Below are 20,520 nucleotides of genomic sequence, written 5' to 3' on the forward strand. Positions count from 1 at the left end.
ATCATTAGCTGCATATAATGTTGTTTTATAATTATTCAAAATATGTCTTCTTCATTTCAGGGAAACACACACAGCAGTCCCATTCAGACTTTACTAAAGCCAACCACATCCAAATCAAGGCACAAAATGACAGACGTCTTACATTAATAATCACACAACTCAAAACTTCACAAACCTACTTCTGTGTTCATGTCACAACATGACAGATGTGTATGGGCAGACATCAAATCTGTCATCAACCCTAATAACAAGAAGCTGAGATAGCATATGTTGTAATCTTACCAGATGAAGCACAACGCCTGAGGACAGCTTTATTGAGAAAGACACGAGATCCTGACACGCTCGTCTCAAAGACAGCTCAATGTAAGAACATTTGGTCATCATGTCAAATAAAACTGCATGGCACACAAACGGAGATCTGAGCCTGACTGTCTGTCTTCAGATATTACTTGATTTATATATTTGGACAGTTGATCATGTTATTGTCCACTATTCGCCACCAATTATTTATATATTTTCAACATTGTACAGACAGCAAAAAGCACTCTACATGATATTTATTAAAATCCTTTAGGTTTATAAGACTTCATCACTTTTTTAATTAAAAACCCCTCTCTAAAGGATCCTTAAAATGTTGTTCATCAACAGCCCAACAGAAACTAATGAAGACATTTTTCAAGCTTTGGCCTCCAATTATTAATTACATGTATAATATTAAGTCATGTTCATTTATTTAACACAGCGGTGTGATAATGTTTCTGCATTAACACGCATAAAATCATTTAAAACTTTACTGCTTCGTGTGGCTGCAAAAAAAAAAACAGCAGCTAAATATCTTGAATAGTCGATGTTTTGGTGTCATCCTTGCATGATAGACCTCATCAACAAAAAGGTTTTAACAACATTTATTACAATTTTAATCATTTTTTGTGATTAAAATTATTGTAATCGTAATTCATTTTATGACCTCATATCATGAAAAACAAATGGAAACCATTAAAGTTTCTAAAAGGCTTCATTTTCATGTAAAAAGAGTAAAAATATAGAGATATTTGTAAGGTTTTTCATTCTGAATATTTAAAACAAGATGAATTGATTTGAGAATTAAGATGCCATAGAGAACATTTTTAAATAGCATCTTATCCGGCTACACAGGGACAAAACGAACTAAAATGAAATACAAGTTGAAATTTTCTTATACTACGTTGCTTCTAAAAACTAATTTGTTTTAGATATTTGTTGTTTACTAAAAAACTTTTACTTTTTTCAAGTGTATATATACTCTATAATGTAAACCCAAATGTTAACAGCCCACAGGTTTTATTTCTTAACTGTGAATCTGACATTATCTGTGAGTTGGACAGCATATATTAAAGCAGATTACTCAAGTATGGTGCTGTTGAGAAAGAACCGAGACAACCGACAAGGTTTCTCAGCGACATCTCAAAGTGGAGACATCTGGTTGGAGGATCTAGCAGAAAATAGTAAGCTGCTTGGCACACTTATTTTAGGAAAGGAAGCCTGTGGGTGCATGTCGTCTTATTTTAGGTATTCCTTTCTTCGATTATATATTTATTTACCTGCTATTTTTTGCCTCTCAGGAAGTAATGTTTCTTTACGGTTGGTCACGGCTTGATTATCAGGATTACTGATGATTACCGTGATGCTCGAGAGAAAAGCTGCAGCCTACAGTCTCGTGTTTCACTAGCGCAACCTCTTGTTCATCCTCATCCTGTGGCGCATCAACACCTCTCTGATGTGATTGGCTGTGACACGCAAGGCCTCTGGATGTGATGTGAATCAACTGAGCACCCGCGACAGATTAGGACGATACAGAACGCTGTTCAAACTGCCCCGCATCAACATACACACAGTACCAAAAAAAACTGGGGCATCTTCTTTAAAGAAATGTTTGTAATATCAGTTATTTTTTCCAGCTCATTTAATTCCCCAAGGAAAATATGAGATAAAACAAATCACTGCAAGCTCACTGCTCTTAAATAAAAACCACGCAACAGAGGGTTTGTGTTAGCAGGGGGTCACATGAGAGGAGGCAGAGCTCTGATTGGCTGATTATGCTGTCAAAACTACTGTGTTGATCAAGATGTGTTTTGTTTAATCAGATCACAAGTGGACAAAACTAAATACAGGTGTAATCGGGTTTCAAAACGTTTTAAGCTCATCCACTTTCGACCACATTCAGAGGTAGATGAAAACCCATTTGACCGGATTGGTTTTATGGTGTAGGTGTGCATGTGATTGAATGTATTAATACAGAATACACTCAAAAAAATAATTTAGGGAATCTGTTGCCACTACTTAATTTAATGCATTGGTGCAAGTTAAAAATTCCAAATAATTGATTTATTAAAACTTTTTAGGTTGCAAACGTTTTTATTGAGTTTTCCTAAAATAATGATGTTAAGAATTCAACGTAATATTGTGTGTAACTTCAACTTCAACAAATTTGTGTTTGTTTGTTTAAAATGATATTTAATTTGTAGTATTCACTGTAACTTGATAACTCAGGTTTTAGGTTCCAAGCACGCTTTGCTTTGTGTGGGACTTGAGAGTAAATGTAGAAATATGGTGTTATTTTATGCATTTCTAATCAAGATGAAAACAAGAGAAGACTTATTAATGTTTAATGTTCTGTATTTTTGGTATTTAAACGAGTTTCTGTTATGTTGATCATTTTTAAGAAGTTACCATTGTGTCGAAAAGTGGAACATTCGCTTTAATTGAAAATAAACTCAGCGAGCATTATCTTACATGCTGTTTCAATAAAAAGGCATTTTGCTAAAAATCCTAAGGTTATCTTCTGTAACCTGACAAGTTTTGTTATTTTAAAAAGTTTTAAAATATTTTTAGTAGTTTTGTGTTATCAATGTCCACAATTTAATCAATTTTAAAATAATGTGAAAAAACAAGTTAGAACAACTTAATTGTTAAGTTGCAGTATGTCATAGTACAAACCATAATGCGTAATCTCTAGCAACTCCCTTACAAAAATTAACCATGGTTTTACTACAGTTAAAACCAAAAAAATCATGGTTACTGTAGTAAAACCATGGTTACCACAAAATAATCATGGTTTTGACAACCATGGTTTCCGATAACCATAGTTAAAGCATGGCTAGTGTAGTAAAACTATGGTTTTGCTTATAGTAATCAATAAACCAAAAAAACATGGTTACTACTTGTTGGTCAAACTTAATTTCAGAAGTAGTTGTCTTAACTCAAAAAATTGATGCAAACTGTTGCGTAATTTTTGTTGTTGTTGTTGTTGTTGAATCCAAACAATATTTTTTAGCTCTTATTGATCTAATGTGTGATTTACTGAGCCCAATGTTTTTCCATTCGTCCTGACGGTCTAGTGTGTTCAGCACGGTCTTTAGGCTATCAGTGCTAAAACAAAATGGCTGCTCAGGTGTAAATGTGAATGTGTCTCTTTCTCTCTCGTCCAATTGTGATCTGATCAAAACACATCTTAATACTATGTGTGGCCTAGTTTCTAGTATTTGTACTAAATTCATTCAATGATCTTTGTTTGTGTCCTGCAAAAGTAAATCATTTAAGTTTCAAACAACACTGAGTTAATAAATGTTTAAAAAAACATACAAAAAATACAATATTGGATATTTTGAATTTACACCACAATGGTGCTTGACCTCGTCGTTCACCACACCATTCTTCAACAAACCTATGTTGTTGTTGTTGTTTAAATGAATAATGCTGATAAATCATTGAGTCCACCTACACAGCGTGGGCATGTTGTAAACTCTCATCTAAGCATCATGTCTCTACAGTACTAATAAAAAAACTACTTTCTCATCAGAGTTTGGGATATATTATACACCTGTGTGTCCTCATTACTGTCATCATCAGTGATTGTGTATCTCTCTCATGTATTTATTCTGCTGTGATGATAATTTCACATTATTAGGTGAGGGAGATCGTCATCCACCCTGCTGCTTGTGTTCGGAGCGAGAGATTCAGCTCATAACTCGTATTTAATCCCTGAACAGAGAACTGCAGTCTCAGACGCGGACTCATGCGTCTGTAAATATACGACCGGCTGCAGCAGTTTATTCTTTCTTTCTTTCTGTCCTCCTTCTAATGAAAGATGCCAAACACTCGTCTCTTTCTGTAATCTATTTGGTTTCGAACTACACACATTTTAAAAAGGAAAACTCAAATGCAACAAACTAAACAACATAAAATATCAAATAGACAGAAAGAAAAAGAAATAAAGATAGAGAATGTCCTCAGCCCAGCTCCTTTTCCCTCTTTCAGCTTCATTTATGTTTCACTTTCTATCACAGATTTCATCCTTCCAGTGCTTTTCCTGCTCCTAACATATTCCTGCCTCTCTCCTTGGAAAGAGATTTACAGTGACAGTTTAATGAATCTAACATTTCTTAATGCTCTGTGTCCTTGTGGCAGGATCGCTGACCCTCAACTCTCTTCCGTGTACTCCATATGCCAGCTTGCATACGGGCGGTTTACAGCTAAATGATTCATAACTCAAACATATCACTGTTATTAAAGGTTTTACACGCCTCCCGTGAGACAAGACTGCTCAGAAATCTCATAGCATCTCACTTTAAGCTGCGGTTTAATAGCTTTACTCATAAAAATATCCCTGTAATGTGGAGAGGCGCAAAATTCTGCTGATCTCAGAGCTGTGTCTGTTGTGTATGTGTGCATGTGAGCTGTTTAGATAAGGAAGAGTGAATGCAAGTTTAATACAGGGTTGGGTGCTATAACCAAAAACTAAAATGGTGGTCTGAGTAATTATATTTCATACAGACAGACAGAATATGCCAACAATTAATTACTTCTGCTTATACACACACTTGTGCTTTCTAATGAAAGTGGTGTATAAACATTATATATATATATATATAGTACGGGGCTGTAAATGCTCCGGTCCTTTGAATTATTTGAAAATAATGCACACCCACGGTGTAGCTCCTCTTAATGTTGTGCCGGATTACCAACTTGGCTGTGCATTACTTTTTAATAATTTAACGGCCCATCGTCATTTATTCCTTACATTTATCACATGCATACGTCATTTATATTAGAAAAGGGCAACAATGACATTCCTATGAAATTTTTTGCATGGAGTAATCGATTTAAGCAATTGTATAATAACACGTAATTCAAGCCAGCATAAGTTCTGAGCTCGTCGAGCGATGCTTTAGAAGCACAGTGCAAACAGGGTGGGTTATGCTGGTTAATGCCAGTTTATTGCTGGTTAGCGTATCTAGGGTACCCTTCTTGTAAAGATGGTTTGCTAGTTAAGAGACCTGGTGGGTTAAGCATATGCAAATGACTATTAGCAAGTTTAATCATATCTTCATTAAAGCATTTCCTGAAAACCATATGAAGGCTAAGAATTAACTCTTTCCCTGCCAGCCTTTTTTAAAAAGTTGCCTGCCAGGATTTGTTGTGATTTTCACCAAATGCCTTTCAGTAAAATGTTCTTCTATAAATATATAAACATACAAATATATCAAATGAAAGAACAGACCCTCTGCTTTCAAACAAACAAAACAAGGGAAAAAAACTTTTCATCGTATCGTCATTTGTTCTCTTTTATAACCTCTCAAATATGTGTAGGTTTCTTCAAAAATACAAAATTTTGAACAAAAAGCTGAAACAATTGCATTTCATAAAGGAATTTTGTTAGAGATCAGATTCAGAACAATGATCAAAACAAACAAAGAGTTTAAAATGTTGAAAAATTTGTTTTTGCTTTAGTCTTTCATAAAATCCACCTAGTGGATTAAAGATGAATTACAGATTGCCGTAAAAACTTGTCAGGAAAGTGGAATTTTTTTTGTCTTTATTGACAAGATAACTTGTCAATGGCGGGGAAAGAGATAAAGAGAAAGGCTTCAGAAGTGTTATTGGACGGTTGCTGATGTGCTCAACGAATCATCAAAGCTTTTTAAAATTCAGAAAAGTCTATAGCTTAGATTAGAAAAAGCTGCAGTATATCACAGTACAAACCATATTGCATAATCTCAAGCGACTGATCTATTTCTAATGTCACACATGTAACGTCACACTAGCGTTATGTTTCCACCATATGTCTGTAGGATGCGGGAAGCAGCACTAAATGCAGACGAAGCCATTTGAAGAAGAAAAAGTAGGAATCTTCATTAAGGTTGGCATTGATGTATCCCTACGGAGTCTCAGAGAGACAGGAGTGTATTTCACTGTCAGAGGATGCCATTCAGCAAACATCAAATATTCAGTGCTAAAGCTCTCAGTTAATGCTGCATTACAGTCACTCATTCATAGAGAAACCTTTGAATAGGGCACGCTGAGGATAGGATTGTTATGTAAAAGTGTGTCAGATCGAATTGGTGAAGCATGCTTAACTTTACCGGACAAGACCGTGCAAGCAGAGAGACGGAGAGAAAGGTAGACGCGGCGAGATATATTTAGAGAGACGCTGAAGTGAGGAGAGACAGGAGGAGGCCAAAGAGAGCACGACAGGCAGACAGCGACGACGAGAGACATTACACTGCTGGAAAGACGTGAAATGACAACGCATTTTAAGAAATACCAGTTTTTCTCTTGCTTGTATATCACAAAATATAATGCAATGAAAACTGTGTGTGCTTTACTCTTCAACATGAAGCTTTTTTGTCAGAGGTGCTGCAGTAAAAGCTTCCCTTTCATAAGAGGAACTTTAAAGCTATAGTTAACCGGATCTCATTTCTCATTCTGCATATTCAATCTGGCTTGACTTGAGCGGGGTGGTTTCCAGGACAGGGTTTAGATTAATACAGGACTAGGCCTTTTACAAAAACAATCAGTGTTTGGGGTACTGCATTACATGCATTACGAAATAATATTACTTTTCTGAAGTAACGAGTAAATTTATATTTGAGTTACTTTTAAAAAAAGTAATGCAAGTTACTTTTCAGTTTAATACGATAAATAATAAATGTACTTTTTCCATGAAAAGTAACCAAGTAACGCAATTAGTTACTTTTTGGGGGGAGTTATTTAATATTTGAATGCATAACTTTTAAATGTAAACTTTCCCCAACACTGTAATTATTACTGATGTGTATCTTGAGACAAAACAACAGCAGTTGTTAAGATACATCCAATGCAATCTCATGGCAAGCGGTACGTATTTTATGAGATGGCTAATTCATATTCATTCGTATGACCACTTTTTTTATAATTTGCCTTGACCGCTGTGACGTTGGGGTTAGGGGCGGAGTTAGGGATGGGGTTTCATTATTTTTTCATCATAATTGTACAATTTTACACGATTAACTTCATACGCATTCATACAAATGAGCCAACTTGTAAAACATGTAGTAAATCTCATGAGATCAGGCTGGATATGTCAATTCAAATCCAATTCATAATTTAAATACATAGCGTTTTTAAATTAAAGCTGCAGTATGTAAATTTTTGCGGAATCTAGTGGTGAGGTTGCAGTGGCGGAGCTAGACTTTTAAAACAGGGGTGGCAAAGGGGTGGCGAGGTATTATTTTGGGGGGTCAATATACAAAGTGTTCAAGTACACTGTATATAGATTCAATTAAAGTTGTTTATTTTCCAAAATGTACACAATTATATATGTATTAAGTATACAGCAAAAATAGAACAACTGGGATCTGTTTGGACCTGATCTGCACCTGACTTTTGCTTCTTTAGAAAGAAGTTTGTAATATCGTCCCTATAGTTACACACCTCATGAAGAAACCAAAATTTTGAACAATTTGCTTGTTAATATTTACCATAAGTACACCGTTACTAATAATACAAATATTAAAATAATACACTACAACAAAATCTGAGTATATTGAGGTCTAGTCTATTTGACAACACAAGGAAAATTGCTTACAGACATCTAGACATGTTATGTTAAGGGAGGAGGGAACTAGTTTCCGTTAACTTTAATGTACTTATGTAAATAGACTTCTGTCCCTCACATTAAGCTATGGAATGGCTTCAGATGACTTTGTGAAATTATAATCCAACCCTCAGACCAGAGTCACCCAAACTGACGTTTAAAAAGCGTGAGGCGCCGAAAAGCGCGCTGTTTACAACCCTGTTCTATATCCACGGTCGTTTTATTAAGTTCAATATGCTGCATTACACGTGACAATATGAATAAGCCTACCCGACTGTTGCTGAACATTTGCTAACGACAAGTTTTTTTATTGTTTTAAGCATCTTCACGCAGGCGTGACAGTATTAGTCAGTTTCACAGGACTAGTAATGCTCATTGAAGTATTAATGCTAAGCACTACAGTGCAATGTCTTCCTTACTTCCCGTTAAAACAGTACTTCGTTTAATTTAATACCAATAAAAGCCGTACATACCAGCAAAACGCTCTTCATTGATCCTGTGCGTGCTGCCGCGTTATGTTTTGGAGTACGAATGAGCTGCGTGTCAGCTTAACCAAAAGGCTTGTTCGACGTCATGCGGCGCCGCGAGAATAGACAGCTGCTTTACGTCAAAGTACCGCGAGAGTGATTCGCGAAATCATACGGAGGAGTTTGCTTTTAAATCGCTCTCGCGGAACTTTGACATCATCCGGCAGTCGGTTCTTGCGGCGCCGCATGAAGTCGAACAAGCGTAATGAAAAGATAGCAGCAACACCACGCTTGTGTGCGTGCTGCGTAGGATGCATTCACGTCCGCTGGGAGATTTGAGAAATGTTCGTAAAAATCAAACAAAGTAATGTTTTCAGCGGGGTGGCAACAGGGGTGGCAAGGACTTCGTCTGGGGTGGCAATTGCCACCCCAAATAGCCCTCTGGCTCCGCCACTGTGAGGTTGTGAATTGCAACCAACGGCTCAGTCCACAGCTCACTCCTTGCTTTTGAAACGCATAGAGAAGTTACTGTAGCCACCACCGGATAAAGCTGTCATCGTCGGAGACAACTTGGTAAAAAAGTTTGTCCGTTAAGGGCTTCTGTAGAAACTGGCAGCACAAAATGGCGACTTCCATGTAAGGGGACCCTCGGTGTATGTAGATAAAAACGTCTCATTCTAAGATAATAAAAACATAACAGTGCATTATGAAAGGTCTTTATACACCCCTGATAATAGTTTTGTATAATATTTTGCATTTATGTCAAGAGATTCTTATAAAAATTACACCTTTAAGGCAGCTCAAACATGCATTTTAGTCTGGGACTAGGATAAGCTCTGTCCGGCAAACCACCCCCTTATATCTTAAAGAGCTATTTTCATTTTAAACTGAGATGTGTCCCCAAACACAGCAGTAGATCTGGAATACCAGTCAGTTCTGTTAAATAAAACATGATTCAGCAATCGGATTAATTCATTATTAGACTTTTGAACCCTGCTGCTTAGGGCAAACTTTGTGCAAATGTGAGCAATATCACAGTTAAAACTGCATAGACAAAAGGCCTGAACAAAACCCTGAATTTAGATCGATTTCAAAAATGACATATGAAATCCTAACCCCTCTGCAGTCACTCATTACAATAGAAATCTTATTTTATCTGCCGAAATTATTTTCCAGAGAAACCCAGCGCTGAGTCAAGAGCACAAAGAAACTCTTACACACACCTACTCACGCTCATATGTGAGAGGACATTTACATAACAAAGACTGGAAAAGAAGAAGACTAAGATGAAATAAGACACAAACTCTCCTCATATTAAAAAGGAAGGCTGTGTTTAGGGTTTTATATGAAAACGTGAAAAGGTGCAGGATCACACATCTTTTACTTGTCATCGGGATTATTTTAGAGTAGCGTTGCGAACACAAAAAGTACAAAATGTATCACTACTAAAAAAATTCAGTCACCCAGCGTGAGGCGTTAAAGAATCCCATTATTAAAATATTTTTAGAAGTGTCTTTCATTGAGATCATCAGTCTTACCAGCGTGAACAGCAGATGTCATGTATGTGCCACCCAGCAGAGAGAATGATGGGATATGACTTACACAAGAATGTGTTGACTTCAATACAACTTAAGCTCAACATTATCCATAACATGCTGTCCATTACTACAGAAAGTCATTGTGTGCACATCTATTCACTTACAATGACTCCCTTCTGACAATTAACCATGGTTTTACCACAGTTAAAACGTGATTACTTTAGTTAATCCATGGTTCCTACAAAATACCCATGGTTTCAATAAGTAAACCATAATTTTACCTATTGTAATCAATTAAGGTTGCAAAGCTCTGGAGTTTGGAAAATATTCCAAATTGATAAAGGAATTAAAGGGAATTTATTGTACAATTTCAGTCAAACTGCATTAAATACAAACATTAGCTTACTCGACATCTGACCCATATATTCCCGTGTAATTTCCATGGAAAGTTTCCAAAATTCCCAGAATTTTGCAACTCTATAATCAATACTACAGAAAGCCTTAATACCACATTTCAACCTTAGTATTATTATCATGATATCAAAAAATAATGATTAACATCTTAAGGACATTTACTTAAAAAAGTTGTTTTCTATAGTACGCTTATTTTTCATATCGCATTGGTAGTACTAATGAAGGTCTTGTAAACAGATTTTTGCAGTTACATCACGCCCCTTTCTAGTATCCTCTCACGTATCCAAGCACAAACGCTGTCGACGAAGTGCGAGTTGTTTTGAATCAGGAACATTTCTTTAATTTGAAATGCATTTCAATTCTCCTCACAGTAAACTCCCAGTATGCTGCCGCAGTAAAGCGTGAGGTTTAAAACCATGTCAGACAAGGACATTATGATTCCCACAGGTATGATGGTGATAACCCAGACATATTTTATGTGTTTGTCTACTGCAAAAATGAGAGATGTGTGAGAGAACCCACAGTCATTTTTATCAGCTACATCCCAGGAAACACCTACACAGCAGAATAAACTACAGAGAGAAAACAACCCATTAAAGACCTGATAGGTACAGAAAGAGAGAAGAAAAGTTTCAAAGTCAAAAGAGACCAAGAGTCACTTGAGTAATTTTAAAGCTGTGTGCAGTAGCACTTTGTGATATTGTGTTTCTGTAGAGCTCAGTGGTAGAGCGCTGCGTTTGCAGTGCAAAAAGTCATGAGTTGTATAGGTGTAGGTTGTAATGCACTTTACGTCGCTTTGGATAAAAGCGCCTGCTAAATATATAAATATAATATATTGCTCTTTGACAAGAAAAGAGATTTTCATTAGCCAAGTTGCGCAAATTGTCATTGTCGATGAAAACACTTCAATTTCGCAACAACTCCCAAATCGCAAAAAAGTTTTTACGCTCGCATGAGGTGTTTTTTATGGAATTCAGAAGAGATGTATTTCGCAAAACTACAATGGAAACAGTTTATTCACATTTCCAGCTCATCTGATGTAAGTAAATCACATAATTATTATCTGAAGATGAGACAGTATGAACTCCCAGAAACACCTCAATACTTGTCTGCTCCTAAGTATAAGAGGTTTCCTTGCCAATAATGTTTAAATAAGACTCTTACATCTCTCTTGATTTAAAAAAAATTTACTATTACCTCTGAGAAACACTTATATGTTGCCACTCCCAAGAATAAGGGGTTTTCCTATGCATTAATGTTTGGATAATACTCTTAGAGGCAGTTCACATTTCGCGTCTAAAACCAGATGACCTACGGTGCGCTTATGGCATTCTGAAAAGTTAAGATGTTTTTAACTTGATGTGGTGAATCGCCCCTTACTCTTCAGTTACAAATAATGCCATGTGCTGTAGATGTGATATTAGTAAACCTACCAACATCAGTTGCATATCATCAGTTAAAGCAACACCAAAGAGTTTTGGCTCTTTGCTCCCCCTACAGGTTAGAAGCGTAATTGTCCATTACCCACTGTCATAAATACTGAGGCATAGCTGACTCTGATTGGATTGTAGGTCTGCCGTAAAGCAAGTTTTTGTAGTATTCACTAGGACTACAGGACCACTACCCGACGTTTGGAAACTTCTTTAGTGCGGTTTTGGCCGATAGAGGGCTGCAAAGCGAATGTGAAAGTGCTGTTCACCCTGTTTAGAGTGGATGAACGACTGAAACTGTTTTGGAAGCGTTATTTTAAGGTAAAAAAAACTCTTTGGTGTTGCTTTAATGGAAATGTTGTCATTTTGCAATAGTTTTTTGTCGACAGGTAGAAAATAACGCTAAAGATTTGCACAAATCTGTAATGGAAACGCAGCTACCGGTGACTATCCTGAGCTGTAACATCACAGTAAGACATACGGCCAGAAGAGTCCACCCAAACATATATATAATATATATTTATATATGTTTATAGCACTAGTTATAGCATCTAGTTTTAGGAACCACCCAAACTAAGCAACCCACTGAAGAGTCATCTGTTCAGTTCACTTCATACACCACATAACTACAACCTAATCAATCCCATTGTAATTACTTTAGCCAAACGAGAGTTTAAAGCAATAATCTTTATGAGGAAATACAACAGTCAAGCAGTTCATCTGTTGTGTATTAATGCGCTATGTCACTGTGTGTTACATAATCCATAAACACTGCCTAGTTGAATCAGTATTTGTCCCATTTTTCATGATGTTAAACTACCGATGCGTGATATTGTCTTACTGCCTCGTTCATTGTGTGAGATCTCGAGGGTTTATTCACAAGAAATAAAACATCCACTAAATCCATTTGAAGATTTTGAGAAGTTATTTGGGAGAAGCTGAAAATCAGACATGCCTTGTTCTTCATATGCTTAACAATGACTTTGATAAGACAGTGTGGGGTTTAGTTTTCACACTCTTTGGGCTGGTTTCGCGGACAGGGATTAGCTTTAACCAAGACTAGGCCATTTTGAGGCAAAACAAAGGACACTGAAGTATTTTAAGATATGTCAGTGCAAGTTGTTTTCAGTTTGGGCAGCTCCTGCATTTATTTTAGTCTAGGACTAGTCTAATCCCTAATGGCTTGCATCTATGGAACGCTCAAATGAGGCATCTATGCATATATATTAGGGATGCACCGATAGGATTTTTTTTGGCCGATGCCAATACTGATTTAAACAGACAACTTCTGGCCGATACCGATGCCGATACCGATATTAAACACTACAATACTATACAGTTGGTCTATTAGCTAGTTTATTTCTGCATCAAATTATTTTTACTGAACATGGATTGGATCTTACTAACATTCAACTGACCAACATAATAAGAGAGGCACAAATTAAGCTAAAACAAATATAATAAGACAACATGACAACCTTCAGAGGTGGTTTTTGCTATTCAGCATTTATTTTATTAACAACATTAACTTATTTTTTTACATATAATGGATTTCTTTATGCAGTTAATTAATAAACAATCGGTATCGGCCTTTCTCGTGCTATTGCCGATATGCCGATGGTTTCAAATTCATAAAAAATCGGCCGATAAATATCGGCGGCCGATACATCGGTGCATCACTAATATATCTATATCTATGGCTGACACACAGTGCTGGTGTTTAATGCATACATGTGCTGCTTTTATGAAGACATGTAAAAGTATTCTTGTCACTTCATGAAATAAAGATTAAACTGTTCTAGTCACATTATAACAGTATTTTTACTGCATGTGTCTTTTAAGTTGTGTATTGCATTGCTGTCTATGGGGGCTCAGAAAGTTCTCGGTTTAGGTCTTACGGGTGTGGAACGATGATTAATGACAAAATTAACATTTTAACCCTGTAACGGTGATAATCTACTGGTCGATATCCATAAACTGGATAAAATCAATAAAAAAAATGCTAAGAGAAAATGCTCCAGATAGATGTTTAAAACCTGCAACAAATTAAATCCACTACATTTAAGCGTAAGGAAAGATGATTGATCATCTACAAATATTCTGTATTAATTAGAATATAATACACGCTTGTATATTCTAGTGAATCAGCTTTTTAAAATGAATTTTGATATGCATATGAATCATCTACTGAGCGTTTCTTTCGGTCATAATCTAAATATGGCACATAATCTAATCAATACCATGTCAAAAGGCACTTAAGCATCTCATTTGGTGATGTAATATCACATAAACCGCTGGATAATAGCCTGCACGTTTAAGTGCTCTCCAAAAAAAATCAAGCTTAATCTTAAAGGCCGTCACAATGAAGAAACAATGGTGCAGGTACAGCATTTTAAACTAATTGGACCGCGCTAACCGGAGTTACCTCCGTCCCTCGGGTCAATGGTTGTGTACGTGCCCTTAATGTTTTGATTGGTTGGATTATAAAAACAGGCTTCACCCAAATGTTTCATTTGGCACGTTGTTTAATTACGTGGTTCCGCCTGCTGGACCCGTCTCACACAGTAATGACCTGAGTCCAGCTCGCTCGCTCGCTCACACACCAGCTGCCTAATTACGGGGAAATCACATTTAGACTCGCGTGAGGAAAAATGACCATAATCAACTGTAAAGTATCGACTCTGGATCTTCTTCAGACGAGTCCCTAGAGAGATAACTCACTGTTCAACATCAGACCGAAGGAATCCCAGCAATGAGAGATAGAGACAAAGAGAAAGATGAAGATGAGGGAATTGGTGTGGAAGGTTAAGGGTTTGTTTGGAGGTGTATTTACAGTCAGATGACTGCAGTGCATATATAACCACACGCATAACTTGAGTTAACAATCTATTGTGCTTATAGTGGATATTTACAGTAAGCAGATAAGATGGTAGATGACTTTTACTAAGCTACACACATGCTTGTTGAAATGATGTACCTCTCTCTCCATTTCTGCATAACCTCAAATACATTTCTCCTGATACATCTTTAGGTTGAAGTGTCCACTAGAGGCGCTAGTTTTTCTTTGTTTTGATGTGTGTTCATTTAAGATTACAAACCAGACAATACTGAACATTATTAGCAAATATTCTTCAGTTCAGTTTGTGTGACTGTGGCATATATCATAATTGTAACAGTGCATTCATATGGGACGTAAGCGTTAACGCTTCTCATTTACTTTGTTTGGGTGACGTCATGCGTTGCCGAACTGAATTGTGGATCCATAGGTTTTGCGTCACTGCAGTTGCTCGCGGCAGAAGTTGAACATTTCTTAAATTTTAAAGCGCCAACGAGTACATCAGCCAATCAGAACGCCTTATGCAAATAACCTGTTTATGCAAAACATTGGCTGTTGGGTACACTTCAGACACGTCTTCATTGAAGCATTAACACTGATGCCCCGTGTGAATGCACCGTAAGGATTGAACGCATTTGGCCGAGGTACGTCAAGAACTTGTTGTTTAAAGGAAGCTTAGTTGTGACTAGCAAATAGGACAGAAATGAATGATCAAAATACATCTGTGTTTTAGTGGGCTGTCTTTTATTAAAATTAAATCGCAAGGACAGCACAAGTTGCTTAGGCTTGCCGCGCATATGACTGTAAATAAGTACCAAACAGCACAAAATCTATTTAACAAAGATGAGCAGGTTTAAATCTGCTTCATAACTTTTAAAAATCCCACAACAAAGCACCTCTAGTGGACATTGTTTATTGAAAGATATATTTTAGGTTATGCAGAAATGTAGGCGAGTGAGTCTGGGATGTTACTAAATGTAAACAGACACTGACATTTTCTTTATAGATTGTGATCTAAAGATCATGTGCTGATGTTTTTAGAAGTACACAGAGCAGAGATCAGTACAACACCAAGTCATTGCTAGCTTATGATTTCAACTAGATCTAACACTAGAACTACAGGCTTTTATGAGATATTTCACAAATGCGACGTAAGAGAAACAATACGATCAAAACGATATCCTGAAGCTTGCTGTCTTTCATTTTCAAAAGCAAATAAATAATATAGCAAATTCACATATCCACTATGACCCATGCCATCTATAAACAATAACTTAGGACAAAAATATGTCTAAGAAAATATATAGTTCACAATACGTAAACCATTTTATATCACAGTAATTATCCTACAGTATATCACCACCCAATGTCAGTGAATGAAAGTTTACATTAGACTCCATATGCACTGAAGTTCAAGAAAGACTTGCTGTGAAACAACTTTAATGACATAAATCATTTTAGCATAGCAGCATCTCAGATCATCTCTGACTCTGAAAGCATGTGGAGCACTAAAGCACCAGCAGCAGATAAAACACAAAGACCTTCCACTCGGACACTAGAGGATTTGTGCACCTGACAAACCTGTGCAAATAAATCTGAACCCACCCTTAAAAAGCATTTAAAGTTACTCACCAGAAACTTCCAGTCTGATTGGAATGAGCGTCTGCAGTGAGGATGCTGCGTTTCAGATGAGATGAGGTTCTGTTGTCATCTTCAGGAAGCTGCATGGATGCCTGCGTTTACAAATTCACTCGAGCTCGTCCAGCAGCATCTTCAGTCCATCTCATCTTCACTCGTCCTCTTCATTCACTGTCACTCTCATCCTGTCACTCGACCGTGATCAATGCTGCTGTGTGTGTGGACTCCATATGTCTCTCTCTCTCTCTCTCTCTCTCTCTCTCTCTCTCTCTCTCTCTCTCTCTCTCTCTCTCTTTCACTCTCTCTCTCTCTCTCTCTCTCTCTCTCTTTCACTCTCACTCTCTCTCGACCTCCGCTCAAGAATGTGTGTGTGTGTGTGTGTGTGTGTGTGTGTGAGAGAGAGAGAGAGAGAGAGAGAGAGAGAGAGAGAGAGAGAGAGAGAGAGGGGAGACAGCCAATAGAAGAGAGAGGGAGTGAATAGAGTAAGAGCACACGTCGAGCCAACAGCAGCGAATAAACACAAGGGTTGGACTCTTCTGTATTCATCTCTCTCTCTCCTCCTCTGTTTCAGCTTAAAGGAACAGTTCACACAAAATGAAAAAATCCTGTCATTATTTACTCACCATCATGTCATTTCAGTGCTGTTGTTTTCTATGAGGAACACAAAAGGAGGATTTATGAAGAACCTTTATCCACTTCTTTATATTTAATGGCATCTGTCAATCACAAAGTGACAAAAAGCCCAAAATGTGAAAGTAAACCTCTCAATCTCCTCTGCAGAGGTCAAATCAGATATGATGGCTTTAGATACTGACCTTTTGTTCTCGAGACACGGATGATCCAACAGGGTTTTATATAACTGACATCTAACCTGCGCCGTGATGTTTTCTGCACTTTTTTCGACTTTGATACTTTGTGAACTTAAATAAATACAGAAGACTCTTTGAAACATTACTATTATGGTGTCGTGTAAACCAAAGCGTCTAAATGCGTCTGAAATGTCATCCTGATGGCAACTGTGAGCGCTTGCCAGCATTTCTTTAGCTGAGCGCTTTGGTTGATATGTTCTGTTTATCAATTGTTGTATGATGTGCCGGTTGGTTGTTGTAGTGTTTTTTCCGCCCCTCCTCCGCTGTGATTGGACGGCTGACTGTAAAGTGACATTAAAGGGGGTTGCACACCGGACGCGCAGCTCAGCGCCGCATCGAGTCACGTCTAGGACAACTCGGAGGCATCATACAACGGAAGTGCACATTAAATAGCGTGAGCTTAGTCAAATAGCGTCTTCTTCAAAATGCAAAATATACGTTAGCAGCCAATGTTCATTGTTAATGATTTGGGACAAATATGATGTTACTTAATGTTAAACTATGTGAGTGGCGCTCTGTGGCGCGACAGGGATTTGAGCAACTTCCTGAGTCATAGCTGGGCGCCGCGGACAGGCAACACCTGTTGGCGTCGGCAGTGGCGTGTTTACCCACCACGCAAACCACACAATTGCGTGGGGCCTCGTGGGCTTGAGGGGGCCCCCTACTGGCCACAAGGTGTGCGAAAGTATGTTACGTTTATTCAGACCCAAATCTAAGGTACGGATAAAGCACGCGCGAGCGAGAGATGTGCGAGTATGCACGTAGAATAATATTTGCGCTCATCCACGCAAGGGCACATATACTGTAGGCAACTTCATGAGCGAAACTCTACGGGAAAGTGCACCTCTGCTCAGCGCGTACAAATGCAGCCACACAAGTGCTGGAATGAGCGCTCGCTCGACTCTCTCTGTGCTCTCGTAACGGCACAACATTCACTTGATGGTCAAGTTTGCTTTAAAGACTATGGGCTTCACACACTTGGTGGTTTGGTTTGATGACACGCCTCGTACAGGTATAAACATAATAAAGACACCACGCAGGGGTTTAAATCACGTCGAAAATAGACAATTTCTGTATCTGTTATTGTCATTAAAATCTCATCTTTAGTGTATTTCTAGTCTATATGCTTGTTGTATCTCACAGTAAGTTTGTTTTTGCAATATGAACATGAGAGTTATGTGATTCCCATCCATAAATTCAAGCAATAACCAACTTACACTGTTCTTCGCTGGTGTTTGTTAGTTCAGTTTGTTAGATCAGTCTGAATCATAATCTAATGCTTCCTTTTTTTTCCTCATTTAGTTTTTTTAGTGAGATGTCAGACACTGGAGTTGCAGTATTAATTACATTGTTTTAAATACATCCTATAAGACATTTGCAAGCAAAAGATATATCTGAGAGGGGCGTGAAACATTTTTTTAAACCAAGAATTTTTGTCATACCAAACTAACAATTTAGTGTTATTTTAAGCAGTTTAAAACAAAATAAACCAGGTTTATATATATGTTAATTAATTCTATATACTGAATATTATTGTTGTGCAATTCAAATGAAAAACCTTGGGCAATGCTGGGGCATGGGGGGGCCCCGGTTCTTGGACTTTGCTAAGGGCCACCAAAATGGTAAACACGCCACTGGGTGTGCGTCGGTGTGCATATACTCATAGAAAACAATGTGTTTGATTTTTATACAACGGCGCTGAGCTGCGCGTCCGGTGTGCAACCTGCTTGATGAGACAGAACCCACCAGCTGCTGGCATTTTTGAAAAGCGTGGTGCTTTCATTGAAATCAATTGAAACATAAGCCGGCCCCAGGCATAAACGCCTTGGTGTGCACACTCGCAGTGGCTAATTCATACTGATCCACCAAAAACTAAACTTTGCACAGAAGAACATGAAGACGGTGAGAAAATATTAGAACATTCATTCTTAGGTGAAGTGTAATTTTAAAGCCAAGTACATCATCTGTGTGCGTGTGTGTGTGTGTGTGTGTGTGTGTGTGTGTGTGTGTGTGTGTGTGTGTCCATTTAATTAAAAGAGAGAGTGCCAGAACTCCACATGAGACACATAAGAGAGACGCTGAAGATGAGGAGGAAAAGAAGAGAGGAGGAGGAGAGGGGTCATGAACAGAAGAGAGAGAGAGAGCAGGAATGAGAGGAGCAGGTGGAGGAGATGAAGGGTAAATGAAGGGCTTTAAGGCTTTGAGGGAAGATGCTGTGGTACATTTCTAAGATGAGATGTGAAATATTCCTGTTTTAACCAGATGAGGGCGATATGACTAAACTGGTTAAAGAGTATATGTTGCTCAAAATAAAAATCTACTTAACATTTACTCATCTTCATGTCATTCTAAGCCTGTACGATGTTATAATGAAATACAAAAGAAATGTTTGTTTTTCATTTACATACAATAGAAGCTCCAAATAGACAAAAACATTCCTACTTTAAATTACAGTTCATAAAACATTAACATGACTTTAAATTTAAATTTCTTCATTTTGCCCATCTTTATTTAAACCTATGCATATTGACATTACTTTTTAAAATCCAATACTGTCATATCAGCAACTTTAGATAAAACTAACCATAAAAACATCTCTTCATCTTGTGCAACTATTTCATTCCTAAAAACAAGATTATTTTGTGTATTTGGTAATACAATGTGTTCATGTGGTTTATGGTTAAAAACATTATTTACTTTGGGATTTGTACCTTTTGCATATCATTAACATGTACTTATACACACTTACACACCAAAGGAAATTTAAAATCATGAATCAGACCATAGGTGCTCTTAAAATATTTCAGTGCCATTAATTTGTCTGAAAATACACACAAGTAACATCTTTTTCTAAAGCATGTTTATAAAAGTTGGCCTTGTCAGTGAAACCGGGCCTAAAAGGATTAGTAACCTACCACTAGTACATAACCAATAAACTGTATGTTTACTTGTACTTTTAATCCTAAAGTTTATTTACATCAAATTGATCAGTTTCAAACTTTGACTTCAGTATTCTCTCAGTGGAATATTCACTTTTGTTCATTGAGTAATTCGTACATCACTGACTTAAAATATTATTCAAAACAAAGCATCTTAATAGTCTGAAGTGTAAACATAATTCCTTAAATGGTCTGATGATAATGATATAGTTTATAGTCAAAGAAGCATCTTTCATTTCCATTCATAAATCAAACTGAAAGCTTTTCCTCTGCCGGAGAAAAGAATCCCAAACACAGATAGAGGTCAAACAACCAATCAATCATTTCACAACACTGTGTATCTCTGTGTCATTGTGTGCGTGTGTGTGTGTCTAAAGGACAACGGCTCTGTATCAATGGATCACATCTGGACTCTAAATATGATTGATGAATAAACAGGTCCACACATCCATGATCCTGCATTTCTATTTTATTTCACATTTAGATGAAGTTTCC

General features: G+C 37.3%; 1 protein-coding gene across 5 annotated transcripts in view; it reads right to left on the reverse strand.

The window, feature by feature from the left end:
* Positions 1-16,519, reverse strand: part of LOC135732835 (uncharacterized) — a 65,674-nt gene extending 49,155 nt beyond the window's left edge. For 3 of the 5 annotated variants that reach the window (XM_065251207.2, XM_065251206.2, XM_065251205.2), the window contains exon 1: positions 16,212-16,518. The gene's annotated coding sequence lies outside the window, so the exon portion shown is untranslated. Of the gene's footprint in view, positions 1-16,211 lie in introns of all 5 variants that reach the window. The other 2 variants (XM_065251210.2, XM_065251208.2) reach the window with 1 other exon arrangement.
* Positions 16,520-20,520: the final 4,001 nt, after the last annotated feature.

Source organism: Paramisgurnus dabryanus, chromosome 5, assembly GCF_030506205.2.
Source record: "Paramisgurnus dabryanus chromosome 5, PD_genome_1.1, whole genome shotgun sequence".
NCBI classification, from domain to species: Eukaryota; Metazoa; Chordata; class Actinopteri; order Cypriniformes; family Cobitidae; genus Paramisgurnus; species Paramisgurnus dabryanus.